This window comes from Acipenser ruthenus, chromosome 9 (assembly GCF_902713425.1).
Source record: "Acipenser ruthenus chromosome 9, fAciRut3.2 maternal haplotype, whole genome shotgun sequence".
NCBI classification, from domain to species: domain Eukaryota; kingdom Metazoa; phylum Chordata; class Actinopteri; order Acipenseriformes; family Acipenseridae; genus Acipenser; species Acipenser ruthenus.
The window spans coordinates 11,712,597-11,732,005 of record NC_081197.1 but is presented as its reverse complement, the minus strand read 5'-3'; the positions used below and the strand labels follow the sequence as shown (position 1 = coordinate 11,732,005).

Genomic DNA, 19,409 nt, shown 5'->3' with positions numbered 1-19,409 from the left:
GGAGCTGGAGCTGCCTCTACCTCCACCACCTCCAGGAGCAGAGGAGCAGGAGCTGCCTCTGCCTCCACCACCTCCAGGAGCAGAGCAGCAGGAGCTGCCTCTGCCTCCGCCACCACCACCGCAAGGAGCAGAGGAGCAGGAGCTGCCTCTGCCTCCACCACCTCCAGGAGCAGAGGAGCAGGAGCTGCCTCTGCCTCCGCCACCACCACCGCAAGGAGCAGAGGAGCAGGAGCTGCCTCTGCCTCCGCCACCACCACCGCAAGGAGCAGAGGAGCTGGAGCTGCCTCTGCCTCCACCACCGCCAGGAGCAGAGGAGCTGGAGCTGCCTCTGCCTCCACCACCGCCAGGAGCAGAGGAGCTGGAGCTGCCTCTGCCTCCACCACCGCCCGGAGCAGAGGAGCAGGAGCTGCCTCTGCTGCCCGTACCTCCGCAGGGAGTACGGTGGCCGGAGCCCCAGAAAGGGGAGCTGCCGGCCACGAAGAAGGGGGAGGAGGTCTGGAGACCACTTTCCCCAGCAGCAGTTTCGCTGCAGGAGTTCTTGTGGCCGGAGCCCCACAGGAGGGAGCTGCCGGCTACGAAGAAGGGGGAGGTCGGGGGACCACCTGCCCCCGCAGCTTTTTCGCTGCAGGACGGGACCAACAGGCTGTCAGCCGTGCCACTACCGGCAGGGGTGCTGACAGCATTGCCAGCCAAGGGCCCACTGAAGCCTCCCTTCCCAGCCCGAGACTTTGTTCTGGACTGCTGGGTTTTTAAGGGGGGAGGTGGCCGTTGAGGCCATGTGTGCTGCGCACAAGGGGGGGTATATGTGGCAAAGTGCCCCGCCCCTGTGTGCATTTGTGTGTTCTGTGTATGTATGTATGCGTGCGTGTGTTAATGTTGGTGTATAGTCATTGGTACACGGGATATAAACGGGTCTGTGTTTCACGTGTATTTAAAAAGTGTAGATTTGTATTTAGGCACGAGGAGAGCACGAATCACTTCACGTGCTGGTAAAATATAATATGTGAACACGGGGTTTCACGTAATGAATTCACGTGCTGGGATTCAAGTGAGTAATTAATTAGTAATTGAATCCCAGCACAACAGTATATATAGACGCACATTTCGTTCAGTCAGGGTTGGGTGTTCGGAAGAGGAGAACGGGTGAGAGAGAGAGTAGTGAAAGTAAAGTAAATAGAAAGCGTATAATAAGTGTTTTGTTTGTACTCACCGTGTTTGTTTGTCTCCGTGCACCGTTTGTTAAGTGTTTAGTCCGTTTTGTTTATATGTTTCTTTTGGCTACCAGTGCCGTGTCCTGTTTTGTGCTGTTTACAACCCTTTTATTTGTTATTAAACGCTGAGTGCAGCCATTGCACTCAGCTCATCACAACCACCGTCTCTGTCTGTGTATTCCTTGTCTGGTCTGACGCCACCCACTCTGGCCGTCTTTGTGACAGTAGCACTTTAACATGTAGGCCTAGTTTTACAGTTTTTAGTATTTGGTAAACTTCTAACTTTTTCCATTCAACTTTACTGCATCCATTTTTGCAAACTAACTTCTTGGTTACTTTTAATCAGACATTTTTTGACTACAAAAGTGGAGTTTAAGTCAAGCAACAATAGGATACAAACATACAGTACGTGTACATGTCTTATTTCATAAAGGTAGGGTAATGTTGATACTCATTTTATGGAGCATAGTATCACATTTTCCATAGGTTTTAAACATAATTGCTGTAATTGCGTCCAATTTCCACTGAATGTGTAAATATTTTAACAGCTTACTCTCATGGATTTAAAAGCTTTTTAAATTCCATGGTCAATTGCAAAGAAATTTGTACAATTTAGAACATAACCCTATAAACCAGTCACCTTTAACATTGTAATTTATTATAATAATGTCTACAGGTTATTTGAAAAAAAGGCATAACTTTTATATTTGTTTATTTTTCTTTCCTGGGCTCTGTATTATTTAAACTAATGCTGTTATGTTTTGTTGAGCCTGATTTGCATTTTCATCCCTGAAATGTCTTTTTATACTTGTGTGTTGTGTCCTGTTGAGAGACAATGATTTACTGCTTCTTAAGTTTCAGTCACTTAGACTAATGAACGGAGCTCTGAAGTGATGGAAACACATTAGACACTTGATGAAAGAGCTGTACTGGCTGTTCTGGGCAGTGTTGAAGCTGTAGTGTAGAATGCCACAGTACTGACATTGGGATGATAAATAGGCCGATAGTTTGTTGTGTCTGCAATGCTGATGTATTGCAGTGTATTAGCTTTACGGAACAAAATCAATCCAGCTGATTTTTTCCCGACTCAGGGATCTTGGGTCATACTGTACTCCACATAGGCAGTTCTGAAGTTACAAGGACAGTTATACTACATTAAGATTTGACAAGTGTAATGCAAAGTTTGCAGCACTTAAAAATGTCATTGTTGTGTGTGATTATTCCTTACATGCATTAATTACGGCGTAATGATAATAAAAATGAAATTGCATGTTGAAACAACATAAGCTTTTGTGTAATGAAATTATGGAGTTCAATTTCTGATTACGTTGTTCAAACACATTCTCCAAAAATAAACCGTTTTGGGCACGTCTCTCTGTCTGTTTTATACCTGAGCTTAATACTTATAAACTGAGATCATTATACAACTTTAAATGACTCAAAACGGCTTTGCATTTCAATCTCTGCTTTAATAAAATGTTGAATCAGTGTTGTATTCCTGTACAGCAATAGTGATCGATATGAATTGAAAGCAGCAACATTTAAAATGTGCAGTGTATGTTTCATAATATTTGTGTTTTTAAAAAAAAAAAAAGATTCCCAAAAACACCCTCAAAGTAGAAACCGTTAAGCTGCACACTTGAACTGTGAACTTGTCCTCTTTAAATCATACAGTAATCGAGATTTTTAGAGCAGCACCTGGTGTTCCTGTGGATTGACATGGCTAATTGGTTTTGACATGCTGTCCCCTGGAAACCTCATCCATCACTTAAGGGCAGGAAGTTTGGCAGGGACTGGGGAGAAACTTGTGATACTCTTTTGCTTCCAAGGCGCCGTCATACGCAAGCTAACTTCCCTAACGGGGGGAACCAACCATTTCTGTTGGCACAGCAGATATCCTTCTTAATCGCCAGTATGTGTTAGTTTTAATACCATTTGTTAGGACTTCTTGAATCCAGGAGCCACTTTCACATAAAGCATGATCCTAGCTTAGAAAGTGTCTTCATTTTATCTGTTTAAACAGTATTTCAAGACAGCATACATTTGCAGAAATCAGCTCAGCTAGTCTAAATTTAAAAATTAAATCATTTTTTGCTTTCTTCCGATTGATTTATTTCAATAAGTAAATCAATTGCTACCTAGATGTGATTTGTGAAATTGGTCCCAGACGTTATACATACAGACATACATATATAAGTCACATTCAGAATATCTTAATTGAAATGCTGGTTACGGAATAAGAAAATAAAACCTGGTGTGAAATATTAGCAAAATAGAACCCAGATCCTGCTTCACTAATCCATTAACTGTAATTATTTAATGACCCTTTTAAAAATACAATACAATAAATAAACACATCCTCATGAAAATGTTAGTGGATGGATCTCTCTCGGTGAATGGCTGTGGAGATGTCTGGAACTGCACATGAATTTCTTGGGAAGGACGGTGTAATCACTAAAAACATTTTTAAGGTTTATTCAAAATAAGTAACACCAGTTAATAGGAAATAACATGCATTCCTTTTTTTCCCCATCTGCTATGGCCACTTGCATCCCTACTGTAGCTTGATTTGGACGCACTTCCTAATCAGTAATGACTGACTAGCGTAGTTTTAACCAGCAGCTGATTCAGTAAAACTGAGCGCCAGTGCAAGAATACAGACTTCTGCAAATAACATTATGGTTTAATTAACCCATACGGGATAAAGGTTCATGTTACGTATTCTATTTAACTTAGCAATACAACATTTGTAAGCAAGATTTACTGTTCCAAGTACTGTAGGGCTAAGTATCTGCATGTCTTTTGCTTTCGGGCGTTTGACAGACTTTCTTGTCTACCCACTATTGTTAGCTATACATGTGTTAGCACGAACTGAAAATGCAAGCAAAGGCTCATAGTTAACCAGAGCAGAATTCAGGTTTTAAGCAGACTTCCCCTCTAAGGCTGCTTAAATCTTGACACCTCACAAGCAGCTTGACCCAGAGATCAAGATATGTAACCAGTTCTTGCCTTTTGTAAAGTGCTCAGTTTCACTTAATTAAAATGCAAATCCATTAATGGGAATCTTGGTAAAACCCTTGTGTTAACACAGTGCTTCCATTGGATGCATCTTTGCATTGGAGTGTTGGAAAGTGCTTGATAACATGGTAGAGTAGAAAATAACATGGAGGGGAGCACACTTTAACCTTCTAAAACAAACAAACAATAAAATGATGCTAGCTTTCTTATTTTTGCAATGTGGTGTACGAAACAGGGTTTAAAATGTAATGACAGGTTGGATGTGATTATCCAAATTGTCAGTTTCCTCGTGATACTTGAGTCACTTTGAAATGTATTTTAAGAAGAACCTGTTTGAACAACCGCTAAATTCTTTTTGTACCTTAAGAGGTTAACAAAACATTCCTTAAAACAGTTTTGTGAATAGGGCCCAATGCTACAAGTTCAGTACCCAAGTGCAGAAACACATCATCATAATGCCATGTTTTTATAGGCATGTCATTTCTTCATTGGCTTTCTTAAAAGTTTGATTACATTTAAAATGCAGATTTAGAAAAAAAAAAGATTGTATTGCAGTTGAGCCAGTCCAGATTTTATTTTTGAGCTTCATTAATCATACTGGAGTTGAATTAGTCACACCGTAGAGGTCACAAAAACAGGTGTGTCTTGTTAGTCTTGTTGCAGTAAAACCTTCAATGTCTCTAACTGCTCTGCTCTGGTCTTTTTTCCATTTCTCTAACAAGCATATTCTAGGCTTGTTTGCCAACCAACTGTACTATATAATGCAATGCTAAAATAAAATAAAACATGTTTGGTTGTGATTTGATTGCTAATGAAAGGTTTAGCTCAATGGGACTGGTTGCAGTTAGGCACAGTGTGGGTTGGAACATGTCAGCTACATTACAGCCGCTTGCCAGTGCACCTCAATAGTCTTAAATAACCATCCCTGCCATTTAATCCTAAGAGAGCAGAATACAGAGACACTTGTGCCAAATTATGTGGTATATTTGTGATGATGACTACTGTCCAATGAGTGCAAGTTACGTTTTTCATTAGAAGCCAAAAGCAATTTCAAGTAGAATGATTTTGTAGTGTGCTGTGGACCCAAACAGGAAGGAAGCCCCATGTCCCACTGACCCAACCTTCCTTTATAAGGGTACATAACAAGCTACAATACGATCTATGTCATGCTTTTGGGTTGTGCTTTAAAAAATTGACAAAAACTTTTTTTTTTTTTTTTTTTTAATTTAGTAAATGGCCAATTGTATTATTTTAGGCTCAGCTCACTGCTACCACCCCCGCCCTGACTCGGGAGCAGTGAAGACGAACACACGCTGTCCTCCGAAACGTGTGCCGTCAGCCGACTGCCTCTTTTCACTCTGCAGGCCCACCATGCAGCCACTTCAGAGCTACAGCATTGGAAGACAACGCAGCTCTGGGCAGCTTACAGGCAAGCCCACAGGCGCCCACAGTCTACAGGGGTCGCTGGTGCGCAGTGAGCCGAGCACACCCTGGCTGATTTAAGCCCTCCCTCCCCTGGGCGATGCTCGGCCAATTGTGTGCCACCCCTTGGGAACTCTCGTCCACGGTCGACAGTGGATTAGCCTGGGCTCGAACCGACGACCACCAGGCTATAGGGCGCATCCTGCACTCCACGCGGAGCGCCTTTACCACTCTGGAGCCCCCCTAGACAAAGGTTGTTTTGAAGTTTAATAAAGTGAAGTAGACAATTGTTTCGACCAAAGGTTTTAACTTTTTCTTTTCTTTTTTTTTCTGGTAAGTAGATTTTGTCTTTTTTCAATATTTAAAATATTAAGCGCCTCAGTGTTCCTCCAGCTGCAACACCTGAAGTAGTTGTTTTCTTCAAATGTATTTTTTGTGCCAAATTCATAGACCTTTCAGACTGGTTTGAAATTCCTTCTTCTCAACCCTTTAAGTTGGTTCAGGCTTTGAGTTACTGGAAAACTGACAATTTTTCCACAGTGATAAGGTTAAACAGGCAGGTAAAACAGAAAAGTCGAAGGGGGGCCAGACATTTGTAGCTGAAGCATTTTAAGCCTTGTAAAATAATTCTTTGTTATTTGAGTAAAGATGTAATTTGCAACCCTTAAGCAGCCTTTCTCATGGCCCTTTTCTAATTACAGGGTCACTGGCTCATCAATCATTAGATCGTTAGTGGAATTTAATGACTTCCATTGCCCTGTGCAAGTGAAGAATATTTCATCAGGGGAAACAACATAGCCAGAGGCAGCCTGCCTTTTCTGTGCTTCTGTGTTTTTTTTTTTTGTTTTTTTTGGAATGCCAAATCCGAATACAAAGAAAAGATAAATGATGTTACTCCTTTACTTAGGTACTTTATTTCTCAATTAACAATGTCTCTTTGTGTGCCATGGTTATGGAAACCAACATGTACGTACAAGGGGATTACCTCCTTTAATTATTTTTAAGAGCACAATATTAAGAGCAGACATTGCTTTAGATCTTTTAAAAGAGTTTGATAGATCTAAAATCCTATAAGCCGACACAATCGAATGGTAAAACCAAGAGGTTTGCCAAGTAGGCGTCCAGTATTGCTAGAAAATTATGAACACCGAAGTTTTAAGTGCACGTTTACATTTTGTTGTGAGATTAACCCAGTAGTAGAAAATCTGATATCGCCCAGGCCCCAAGATATGGAAAAGAACATAATCACCTGAGAAGTGAGCCTGGAGATACAGTATCAGCTTACTGTGAACTCATGAGATACTGGAAACATACAGTAAGGTTTAGCTAAGACCAAGAAGCTACGGTCTGACTCACAATTTTCATTTTACAATTTACAGACACAAGGAAACTCATTAAATTGGCTGTTGAGGGACCCATACATGGGGTTATTATTATTATTATTATTATTATTATTATTATTATTATTATTATTATTATTATTATTTTTTCTTAGCTGATAATTTGACCAATTCTTATATCAATTGACCATTTAAAACTACTCCCTTATACTACAGTATGCTCATTCCTTATTTACATCTTTTTAATTAGTTGGTGCTCATTTCCAGTGATATCTTTGCCTGCAGCCACAGATAGTAAGCCATTTAAAAAGAAATAGTTAAAACTCCTCCACAATTTTCAATTCAGCCTAGTTACTAGGATTAGATAAGTGCATTTTACGACGTAGGGGAATTATTCCTGATGAGCACCAAAGAAATAAGTCACACAATTAGTTATTTATGGGAGCCTCTGCTGCTCGCTAATACATACTGTCTTTAATGTGTACAGAACAAACTGGACGCAGGAGGCTTTGCAGATTTGTTGTCAACTTGTGAAGTTCTGGACGTGTAAATAATGGTTGAAGGTTAAGGAGTTTCTCCGTGCAGTCAGAGAATTGGCATGTGAAGGGAGGCTGAAAAGGTCGGATTTTGCTTATTTTACCCTTTTTGTGGAGGAGAGCATTTGACAGACTATAACTTGTCTGATTGAAGACAGTGCTACATTGGAATGTAATGGTTGGATAAGTAGAACTGTAGTAAGAACAACATAACTGAATGCAAAGTGAAGAGGCAGCCATGGCACCTTGAGGTAATCCTGCTGGAAGAGTAGTTCCACAGTAATTTAGTGTTATATTTTCCAAGCGGAAACTCATTTGTTTTTAAGTGATGTGGTTCATCAGTGCTGAAAATAGGCTACATTCTACACTGTTCTTTCTGTCTTACATTTTATTATATCAAGGGAGGTAGCTGTTAAGGAAATTATGGGAAACCCATGCAATCATTTTGCAGGGAGTGTCTCCAGTTTTGGCGTTTTTACTGATTTGCTTTACTTTAAGTGCGGTTTCTGTTGAGAAACTTTTAAAAGCCACTTGCAAACTGAATCACTAAAAGGTCTACTATCACTTTTTTTTTTTTTTTCTTCTCAGTCCAACTTCAGGTTCAAAGCAGGCCAAGGGACTGAGCAATTGAAATGCATTCCAGTCTGCAGCTTGCTTGGGACCTAACTATAATGAGTACTGAAGGTTTTGGCCAAGATCGTAATGGATAGGGTTCACTTCACAAAAACAAACAATGAACCCTTTAATTGGCACTTAGAGATTGAGAGGGTGGAGTGTGAGATTGTAAAGCTGCTTACAACGAGGAACTCTTACAAAAATCTTACTCTACCACACCAGCATTTTTTATTTGTATTTCTCCTTTTAAATTTAATTTCAATTCCGCATGTGGTGGATGTGAGATTTGTGGTTTGTTGGTTTGTGCTTGGTGGGTTGAGGTTTGGCTGTAATTAATTATGAATGCAAAATCTGTGAATTGTCTGGATGGTTTTCAGGCTAGAGCAGGGTGATAAACACCACAACTGGTACTGATATAAACTGTGTACAATTAAAAATAAGAGGTCAGAGCTCATGCGTAAGTAGGAACCCCTAGTTTCTGATCCACTTGTGAAATTGTTGTAATGACTGCTGGTACCAAAGTTTGAGCACAACTGGATCAACAGTTTTCTAAGAAACAAGAAGTGTAAATGTGTGTGCGTGCAAATCTACTGGCTGTCCAACCTGCCTGTGTCAGTCGTTTTATTAATGCCTAGCGAACAATATTCATATAGTGCCAGATCTTCAGTTATTGCTGTATGTGGCACACTTTTTTTTTTGCCTTGCAATCCAAAACTAGTAGCAAGTTGGAGGGAGAAAAAAGCATGTTCAATTTTATTTTTCTATCATGAAATGTACGATTTCATTTTTGTCATTCTGACATCATAAGGAATGAAGTCATTTTGTGGAAATCAGATTCCTTTTTTTCTACATTTTTATTGGATTTCTTGTCAAGTGAGAAGTGGTTTATGCTGAGGTTATTTATAAATCTTCCCTTGTGGAAGTTTTTTTTTTTTCATTTTTTCGAATCCAGCTTTTAGGCTTAGTTGAAAGGTTTATTAGTTCTGAACTGCTGCATAGTAAATCAATGTGACATTTAACAACTCCAGCACTATCACATGACTGAGCAATGTCCATTTATAGAGCTCATATAATTAAACCATTGTTCCAATCTTGTGCCTTACGAAGGGAGATAATTCATTTAGTGTGTCAGCGCTCTGGAATGTATTTGTCGTTGTTAAACAGGCACTTAATTGCCAAATGTAGATTTTTTTTTTCTTTATAAAACATGCCCACAGTGGGCTTGTAAATTGAACACCAGCCTTCCGCTATGTAATTAATGAAACGTTTAAAAAAAAACATACAACTTTTACTAATAAAATAGTAAGTGTTGCTGTGATTTATGAGGACTAGTTTCAGTGACCTTTTGAGGATTCTTATTTTTATTGTTACTTATGTAATATGTTTTGTAAAAATTGTATTATGCCAAAGCAAGTCTATGTTACAACAAAGTCCTGGAATTGTGCAATGCCTTTCACAGTATGTTCGTTCTTTGTGAATACATGTCCCTTTTTGAAGGGCTGTTGATTTTAATACACGGTATTGGTATTTGCAATTATTGTGTCAATTAATACCTCTGCTAAAAAGCCTGTACAATCTGTTGTAGGAATCTACTTTGCTTCAAAGGTGTTACATATTTAAGAACCACATTTATATTTATAATGCCTTGGTGCTCCAAACAATTTCCTGTAGTAGAAAAATGTCTGCATCTGCTTCACAGAAATTACCATTTCCCAAATAACATTATTATTGTACGTACAACTGAGCCCCCAAATACCTGTTTCTCTTGTAAATTTGATACAGTAGTATCTCATTTCTCTTTACGTGTTACAATCTGTATTGACATAATGTCTTTAATTCACATTTACATGTGAATGTGGACATTATTACAGGAACACCTGAAATGGGGAGGATAGGAGTAATGTATTAACATGACTTAGAAAGCACATACAAGTTAATCTTTGTACTGTACCTCTCCCTGGGTGGCTTTATCTGATATATGTAGGAGGTTGTCCTATGCCATTCATTAATATTCATATTAAAAAGATGTATTTTAAAAGTTGAAGGTTGAATTCCACTGCCTACAGAGTATTCACTTTGCTGCGTACTGTACATGGTTCAAATGAACACCCCTTAATCACTTTAATATGGTAACATACATCAAACGTTATGACAAGACTCACCTAATTGATTGTCATATGTCTAGTTCTGTTTTCTTTTTAGATTTCCAAGTGTTTGTTGATGAAAGGTGCTATGCTAGTACTAGCAGGCATATGCAAACACCTATGTACCCCAACTTAAAGAGTAAGAAGCGAGGTTCCGAAATATAGAACATTGCACGTCCCCACATGTTGCTACAACTGTTTAAATAACATACATGTACATTTTTATTTTCATTGTTAACATCCTGACAACTTTTTACACTTATAACTTTAAAGTCGTTTTTTGTATTTTTTTTTTTTGGGTGGCTGGCATTGAGCTTGAGTTCTAGCTTTAGTTTTTCGCTTACATTAATATAGGTGACATTTTAGAAGTGTTTCCTCCTCAGACTATTTAAAAATCCTGCCAAACATCTGTGTCGCTTTGAAGCCAAGTTGATTAAATAATTTCAATTTCGAAAAACCATTAGCTGCAGTTCTACTCAGACGTAATTTGCCACTTACAACCGACCGCTGCGACAGTGGGGTACCAGAAAAATAATAAATAAAAAAGGTTTGGTCCTTATTAATACATCCTTTTATTATTTCTACATTGTGTCTAACTGTATAATACATTGGTATGAGTGATGCATTAACACTGTATTGGGCTTATTTGTCACAGTTATAAATTTAAATTAAAAAACAACATACAATATGTGTAATAATAGTATGTCCAGTATGTCCCGTTCCCTTCAAAACAACATCAGTTTTCTGGTTTTAAACTTTCGTTTCAGTTGTACCAAAAACCGATTGGACGTCAAAAACATTTGAAAGACTTGATTGAAAAACAAACTGGTCATAACCGTCTTGCATCCCTTATATATTACTACTACTACTACTACTACTACTACTACTACTACTACTACTACTAATAGAGCATTTGATGGTATCTGTAGTAGGTATTCCATTTATAATGAACTAAGTAGCTACAAAAAGCAAGCGTAATGGTGAACATAAGCAAGTACTGCCATCTGTGTAAATCAGCAAAATTAAGTACGCATTTTGCATTCTTTAAAATCAAGGGATAAATAGCTCTTTCTGTTTAATTGTTTCTGGTAAACAGGTACTCTGCTTTTAGCACTAAGGATGCTTTGGTTGCACAAGAGGGATTTTTGGATCCAGGCCCAGATTTTAAAACTCCATCCTTGTACTGAGCACTTGATTCAGTGAGGGCCATTAAGAATTGAGCAATTGAAAAAGAAGACTGTGAAGTAGATTGCTATACAAATCTAATAAACATTTCTTAGAACTGTAACAAGGAAAGGTGCTGTACATTAATTCCAAAATGCCTTTTTTATTTTTCCTAGAACAGCTTGCGTCAAGGTTTTACATTTATTTATTTATTTATTTATTTATTTTTATTTTTTTAAAACAAAGAACTGTGCAGGGCATTTATAAAACAGCACGTTTGAGATGGCATGGCTGTGTTTCATTTAAAATTTGTTTAGACGATTTATGGTCAGTTTTTTCCACTTCAAAATGGTTACAGTTTACGTTTGGCTGAATTTGAAGTGAAAGTATTGTATCCGATTTAGACTTATTTTATTACATTAATAGAATATAAAAGTTAGCATTTAATTCACAATTCTGAAATCCCCCAAAAAACAAGGGCCATATTGTAGGCTTCATGTTTGGAGAGCCAAACTAAGGTGCCCTGGTTGTCTTATTTGGACCCTAGGCCTTGTGTTTGACACAAGTGATCTAGTGATTTTTAAGAATGGAAGGAAGAGAAAGCATCAAGTTCTGAACTGTTTATCTTAAGAAGGTTTCTGGAGCTGTCTAAATGAGAGATATATTTCTCATGTAGCACAGCAATACTAGGAGTCCTAAAAATGGACAAGAACTGACCACGTTTAGACATTTTCGGTCGCAGCCTTTTCCACGTGGCCTGTCTATCAGCACTGCTGGGATTTCAATCTTCCTGTTTACATTTCGCTCTCATTCCTTAGATAGCATCTCGTTTCTCCAGATTTAACAAGAAGACCTCTTCACATGACCCTTTAGGGTAGGTTTAAAAAAAAAAAAAAAAAAAAAACTTAAAACCTACTGATGTGAAATGTCATGTTAATAGTTTGTCTGGGCATATGCCACTTATCCAAGAAAACAGTAGCTTACTGATTTATGTTATTGTGTTTACTGCAGAAAGCCAGAGGCAAGGGATTAAAAAGTGGATGAAGTATTGTATTACATATGTTCGTACTGTATCACATATGGCTTGTGTATCCTGGGATTGTAAAATGGGAGAAGTTTTCTTGGACTCCATTAACATTGAGGTTAAGTTTAAGGCCAGGTTCTAATTTGTCCCTGTGAACTACCGTATTCCTTCGAATTTAAGACGCAGCCCAAATTTCCCACCCAAACCGTCAAATAAATATGCATTTACAAAGATACAACCTATGCATATAGAGGCAGTCTGCTGTCACACAGATCATTAGTTATCTGCTGCTTCTCATTTCCAGTCGTGATGACTTGACCCTGTTTCTCTCCCAATTTGTGAACTGTGGTATTGCTTGGCATGTCGAAAAATTAGAAAAGCTGAAATTATAAAAGCTTATCTTAACAGACAGCTAATCTTGGACTACTAGTACCTAAGGTACTGTACCATGAAGTGGTCGTGGTCCCAGATTAGTGCTAATTGGTGTCTGTAAAAGCAGCTGTTAATCTTTTAAATATAGATTTGCACCCCGTTGGGTTACTGTGTCCATATGTCACAGATCTTTGCTAATAACTCTAGTACAGTGTAATTATTGTAGCAGCACTACTGTATGTAGCAGCATAGACTGCCAGTGTTGTGTTAAGTACATGTTAGATGTTCTGCACTGTATGAGTGTGCAGTATAGTATTCATAATATTACTTGAAGCACTGTAAAATGAATCCTTTTCTTACTTTTATAGTTTGGGGTTTTATTGTATGTGAGCACCAAACGCAACTTTCTTGTCCATTTCAAGGGCCTTCCGTTGTCCTAATTGTAGAGTTTACTGTGGAAATTACACATCAGTGTTTCGTTCAGCCAGCATGGTCAGAAGAGCCTGTGTAAACTTTTAACAGCTGGATTATGAACTTAGTTGTAGGAATTGTGATTTGGGAAGATTAATTTGTTTAATGATACAGCAGATTTGTATGTGGCGGACCTCGCTTCACGAGTCGAGGAATGACAGGAAGGAAGCCACCATTATGTGAAACAGGCAGGACAGTGCAAATTCTTTTTATAGAAATTCACATTTTTAATTAAAATGCAGTCAATTGGGACTCGCCAGGATCTAGAGATGGTGAGAGCTCCTATTCCTGTCTTAGTGGCGCCCACTAAAGAAAACAGCCTGGCCTGGCGAATACATATTCAGCATATATTTGTTGTAATACAATTTCCTGCCAGTGGTTTACATAATGTGACCTTGACACCATTGAACACAGAAACTCATAATTAGAAGGGACATTTACAAGTAAATAACCAGCTAATGGGCTGTTTGTAAACCGCAACAGAGAAATAATCAATCTTTCATCAGGGACTATATAATCCATGTGAGACTTTAGTTAAAAAGTTGTCTAGACAGAAGGCAGGCATTGTAAAGCACAGCACTACAGCCGAGGCGAACAGGCTGGCCAGCCTAAGGCAGGCATTCTGTTTCTTATTACTACATTGAAAAAGTCTGACAAAGCACCCTGAGTCCACGGTTGACAAATTTAATAACAATATCTGGCTCAGAGTAGTGTTACAAGTGGATCTTATTCTGTTAAAAGCTGTTAACAAATCTGAGTCTTATTATCTTTCTTTTTTTACTGACATACATATTCACCTTTTAATGAAAGTAAAGTGACACTCTCTGTGTTTTGTTAAAGCCAATGAAAAGCTCCACACTGAATGAAGTGATGCTGTAAGGATTAAAGGGTGTCTTTCCTTTATTCAGTTTTGGTTTTTGTTGTAATATTTTTCGCTCTCCCATCCTTTAAAGACAGCAAGGGCTTATTGCATGGTTGTAAGTTAATTCACCCTTTTATAACATCTATCAACTTATTATTTATTTCTTAGCAGACGCCCTTATCCAGGGCGACTTACAATGGTTACAAGATATCACATTATTTTTACATACAATTACCCATTTATACAGTTGGGTTTTTACTGGAGCAATCTTGGTAAAGTACCTTGCTCAAGGGTACAGCAGCAGTGTCCCCACCGAGGATTGAACCCACGACCCTCCGGTCAAGAGTCCAGAGCCCTAACCACTACTCCACACTGCAGCCCCAATTTATGATTATTATCTCATCCAAAAATTGGAACTGTTTATTAACAGCCTAACAGTGAAGTTAGAACAACCTTAATTCTGTTATAGTACTAACCTAGCTCAGCCATTTTTTGCACTCCTTAGACCCATTCTACAGCACCTTAAAAATTGTTAGGTCTGTGCTTCTATTTTATTAGCATTCATGTCATATGTTTACAGTAAATAAGCCCACTGACAAACCAAGGATCATGGCTTTACTGTACAGTAATTAGTTCCTTGTGATGGGATGTGGATCCCAAATTAATAACAATAAAAAATATCTAGCCCTTTTATGCTTTTCTTATAATTATATGTGGTCTCAGATAAATTGTATTGGTATACAAATCTAAAGAGAAATGAATATAAAGAGAAAATAAATAAATAAAACTAATAAACAAAGTTTTACAGAGCACAGAGCTCTGATTCAGGGTGTTTTGTGTGAAGGCACAGTAAAAATAAGTCAAGGAGACTAACTTATCTGTTAACATCTTCAACATTGGCATTATAGTGAAATGTAATATAAACAAGGCAGTTTTGTAGAAGCAATTGTTTACCAAACTTGGCTTATTTTAGTATTGCTATTAATTTGAGTTTTTGAAGCTATGGGTGCTGTTTATTAAATGCTGTGAAACTGGAAAGGAGAAGACGGGGTCAGCAGTCAATAACTCAACCATGTTCAAAGCAGAATTATGAATGTGCAGCATTCACTTGGAAAGTATGGAGTTAATAGAGGTCTGTGCCAAAGACAAAAATGATTTAACATATTACCCAGGCCTGGAGTCTGACTAGTTTCCTCTGTTTAATCACTTTTGGGAAAATCTTTAATCCAAAATTTGCAGTGAAGTATGCCATTGGGGACATATTTGGTGCTAAATGGCCATATCCCAGAGCTGTTTCACAATGCATTACCTTATTTTCACGTGATACATTTGAGCTGATAACAAACACGTTTCTGTGCCGGCCAGGCAAAATTAAAAGATACAACGCCTCATAAATCCCCAGAGCCAAGTAAAACGCTTCTGCGTACTTTCGTCGTGCAGCGAGTGTTGCTCTCACCAGTGGTGCACGACTCAGGTCATGGAGGGCCGGTGTCCCTCGTGGTTTTTGTTCTAACCATACCCTAAATTAGTTAAAATGGACCAATTAAGCTTCTAATAAGTAGTTTAGGGTGCAGCTGGAATAAAAACCTGCAGGGACACCGGCCCCCCAGGACCAAGTTGTGCACCACTGCTCTAAGCCATCCTGTTGTAGCCCTGTTTACGTTTAATTTGTATTATGTATAGACCAAGTTTGTTAAATAGTGTACATATAACTGGGACTATTGTTAGTTAGTTAGTTATTATTATTATTTGTTTATTTAGCAGACACCTTTATCCAAGGCGACTTACAGAGACTAGGGTGTGTGAACTATGCATTAGCTGCAGAGTCACTTACAACTACGTCTCACCCGCAAGACAGAGCACAAGGAGGTTAAGTGACCTGCTCAGGGTCACACAATGAGTCAGTGGCTGAAGTGGGATTTGAACCTGGGACCTCCTGATTACAAGCCCTTTTCTTTAACCACTGGACCACACAGCCTCCTATAGTTAGTTGATGATATTCATTTAAATTAACAACACTAAATGCTTGCGGATATTTTTAAATGTAATGTGGTAACTGAGAATCTCATTAAGCATCACTGCTTTTTTTTTTAATAGCGTCACAGAGGGACTTTTAAGGTGTACATTAAGATATCAATAGTTGTTTTTCTTTCATGAACACACTTTTCACTTGATATTAGTATTTTGCCATCTTTAACAATCTTCTGTTCACTGCCTTCACTGTGCATCCACATTAGTATTTTGAAGAACGTATGGGTACATTTCTTGTCCTAATTAGCGTTTTTCTTCTATTTATACTGGCTTATTAAAGCTAACACAACCTTTGGCCCTCTTTTATTGTCGCGTTTTCAATGGCTGCAGGTGGCCTCCTGTCTCTCCTTCTGAGAAGGAAGCTGTGCTTGTTGTTGCTAATCTTCTTAGTGACAGTGAACAAGAAGAGTAGAGTTCCTATCGAGTAATCCAAGGTACAAGCCCTTTCAGAGGCTGTGAATCTGCCTTGTATCTGAATGCCTTTGACATGTGGTAGGAACCGTGTAAGTGCCAGTGTATTAAAAAGATCTGTTAGCCAGCGGAGGAGAAAGGAAAGTTACACACCAGTGCTTCTCAATAGAAATAAAGGAAGCTTGTCCTGACAGAGTACTTTATTTGGCCGAAACATCCTTAAAATGCTGGTGGGAAGACGGATGAAAGAACTTAATTATGAGGGGCACAAAAGGTCGCACAGTGTTCTTCTGCTCCTTCTTTTTATCAAACAGATTGTGTAAGAGAAGTTGATCTTAAAGTTGCCATGGATGTTTCCCGCTAAACCTGCTAAAGTCTCTGATATGGGTTCTGTTCACATGATTACAGACTGCAGAGGTTTAATAGCGAAACAATACATTGTAAAGTACGAGTAAAACATACTGCAGTTGTGGTTAACTGTGGGGAAATCGGACCATGTGGCTTGGAAATCCACAACACTACGAGAGTGGAAATCATTTAAAGAGGAGGAACGTTTTGTTTTTCAATGAAATCTCTTTTACAGATTGTTTCAGAATTTGTATTGGGGTGTACCGTGTTACAGTGACAAATTCTGACACAGTGGAAACTATTGTATTGCTCCTAAAGGATGTTCTACTTTAACTGTATAACCAGAAACAAATTAATGCTATTTAAAGAACGTATTTATCCTAAGGGTACTGCGGCACCCCTCGTTCCTTTTGTGACTGGGAGATTGCTTCTCAGCAGGTTTTCTTGTTGCAAAGTCTAAGACAGGCATTTATTGGTGTTGGACATACACGTCTGAAATGTTAAAATGTTACAAATGTTAAAATATTACTTAACGTAATTTATTTTAATAGAATTAACAGTTACTTACAAGTGCTTATTAAACAGGAGGCACCTTTCAGTAAATCATAATGAGAACATAATTACAGTATATCCTTCGATACATGGCAGTTATCATATGGTTTCGTGTGTGTTTGAAATGATCAACTTGTTCCATAAATCATAGTTTCTAATAGTCTCTTCATATGTATTAGAATGATTTTGACATTTTGACTGTGAGGTTACCTAATTTGTGGAAGTGCCCATAAATAAATTAGAGCTTACCTTTTAAAACCACTTGGTTGTTTTATTTTCTTTCTGTATTGTCTCTTTTTTTGTTTTCTCTTTTTTATCTTTATAAATTCAGAATAAACATATGGGGTTCACTTTATGTACTTGTTAATTCTGTCCCTCATTCTTGTGGGATGAAAATACAAATATATACAGAATTTGGAGACTCTTTTTACACTGCATTGGTGGTGAGCTTTTATCTTAGTTACAATGCTTCTGCAAAGTATTTCTTTAGAAATACTAAATACAACTTAATGAAGTCATGACAAATGTTTCCACATCAAGTATTTTTGAAAACGCTGAAGACATTGAAAAAGACTTGTACTGTAGATCAAATGAGTTAAGTTTATTTTAGTATTTCTAAATCCAGCACTATTGATTTTATTTTTGAAATAGTATTTTCAGAACTTGTGCTGTTTCCACTCTTAATTTACAGTAACTGTCTGAACACGTGTGGAAATATTTTGGGACACACCTCTAAGCATTGGTATATGAGCATGCTGTGTATACCAGGCGTTTCACACAGTTTATTTTCCAGGTGTGCCCGGTGGCTTCCTGTCAGCGTAACGTCAACATGATTTAAAATGAGCGTGATTTAATTTGTGTTTGAGGAGTAGTCCTAATTGTTGTCGCCAAATAACAGCACACAACTAAAACCTGCAGCTTCTATTAGCCTGGTTCTAATTACATGCAGCCCTGAGGTCTGGTGGTCTGCTAGGCTTTGTCATTTGAGTCCACATCACTAAACCATCACCACTGGCTCTGAAACACCAAACCCCAATTGTGAAGGACATTCTTTACCACAAGTTATTGACAGCATGTATGAAGGTGCCCTGTCTGCCCATCTGTGTATGTATGCAGCTGAAAAACTTATTTGTATGTGTTTTGTATGCATAGTGTGTGGTGGATGTAAACCATGAAGATTTTACATTTTTGTTAAACTGATCATGCTAAATTTGTATTTATTAGCTGTGGCAGGGGAGTGTATGTTAATAACATAACCTTGCTATTATTCCAAAAAAGCATAAACTTACTCCTGTAATCTAGTATCTTTTTTTAACAAGTTTCTCCAAAATGTTGATGTAACCAGACAGGGTGACCATGGATCAGTAATTGTTAAAGTAACAAGGGCTACAGCATCAAACATGTAGGGTTATTAAAATCATGCTTTTAGTCTGGCAGGTAATTCACCAGAACATTTAGACATGTTAAAAGTTTGTGTAGTGTCTTCAATTACATCAAAGCCAAGGTCTAGACCAGCCATATTTACTGTAGTTATTATTTTAAATGTTAGTTTTAAACAAATAGGCTATTTTTTTTTTTTATTATTATTATTTATTTCTTAGCAGACGCCCTTATCCAGGGCGACTTACAATTGTTACAAGATATCACATTTTTTTTTACATACAATTACATTATTTTTTACACATTATTTTTACATACAATTACCCATTTATACAGTTGGATTTTTACTGGAGCAATCTAGGTAAAGTACCTTGCTCAAGAGTACAGCAGCTGTGTCCCCCACCTGGAACTGAACCCACGACCCTCCGGTCAAGAGTCCAGAGCCCTAAACACTGCTCCACACTGCTGCCACATTGAAATGACTGCAGTAAAAAAATGTAAAAACAAA

The 19,409-nt window shown here is 38.1% G+C and overlaps 1 protein-coding gene across 1 annotated transcript in view; it reads left to right on the top strand.

The window, feature by feature from the left end:
* Nucleotides 1-19,409, top strand: part of LOC117405969 (transmembrane protein 135) — a 108,082-nt gene that overhangs the window by 30,414 nt on the left and 58,259 nt on the right. The gene's annotated exons all lie outside the window — the stretch shown is intronic.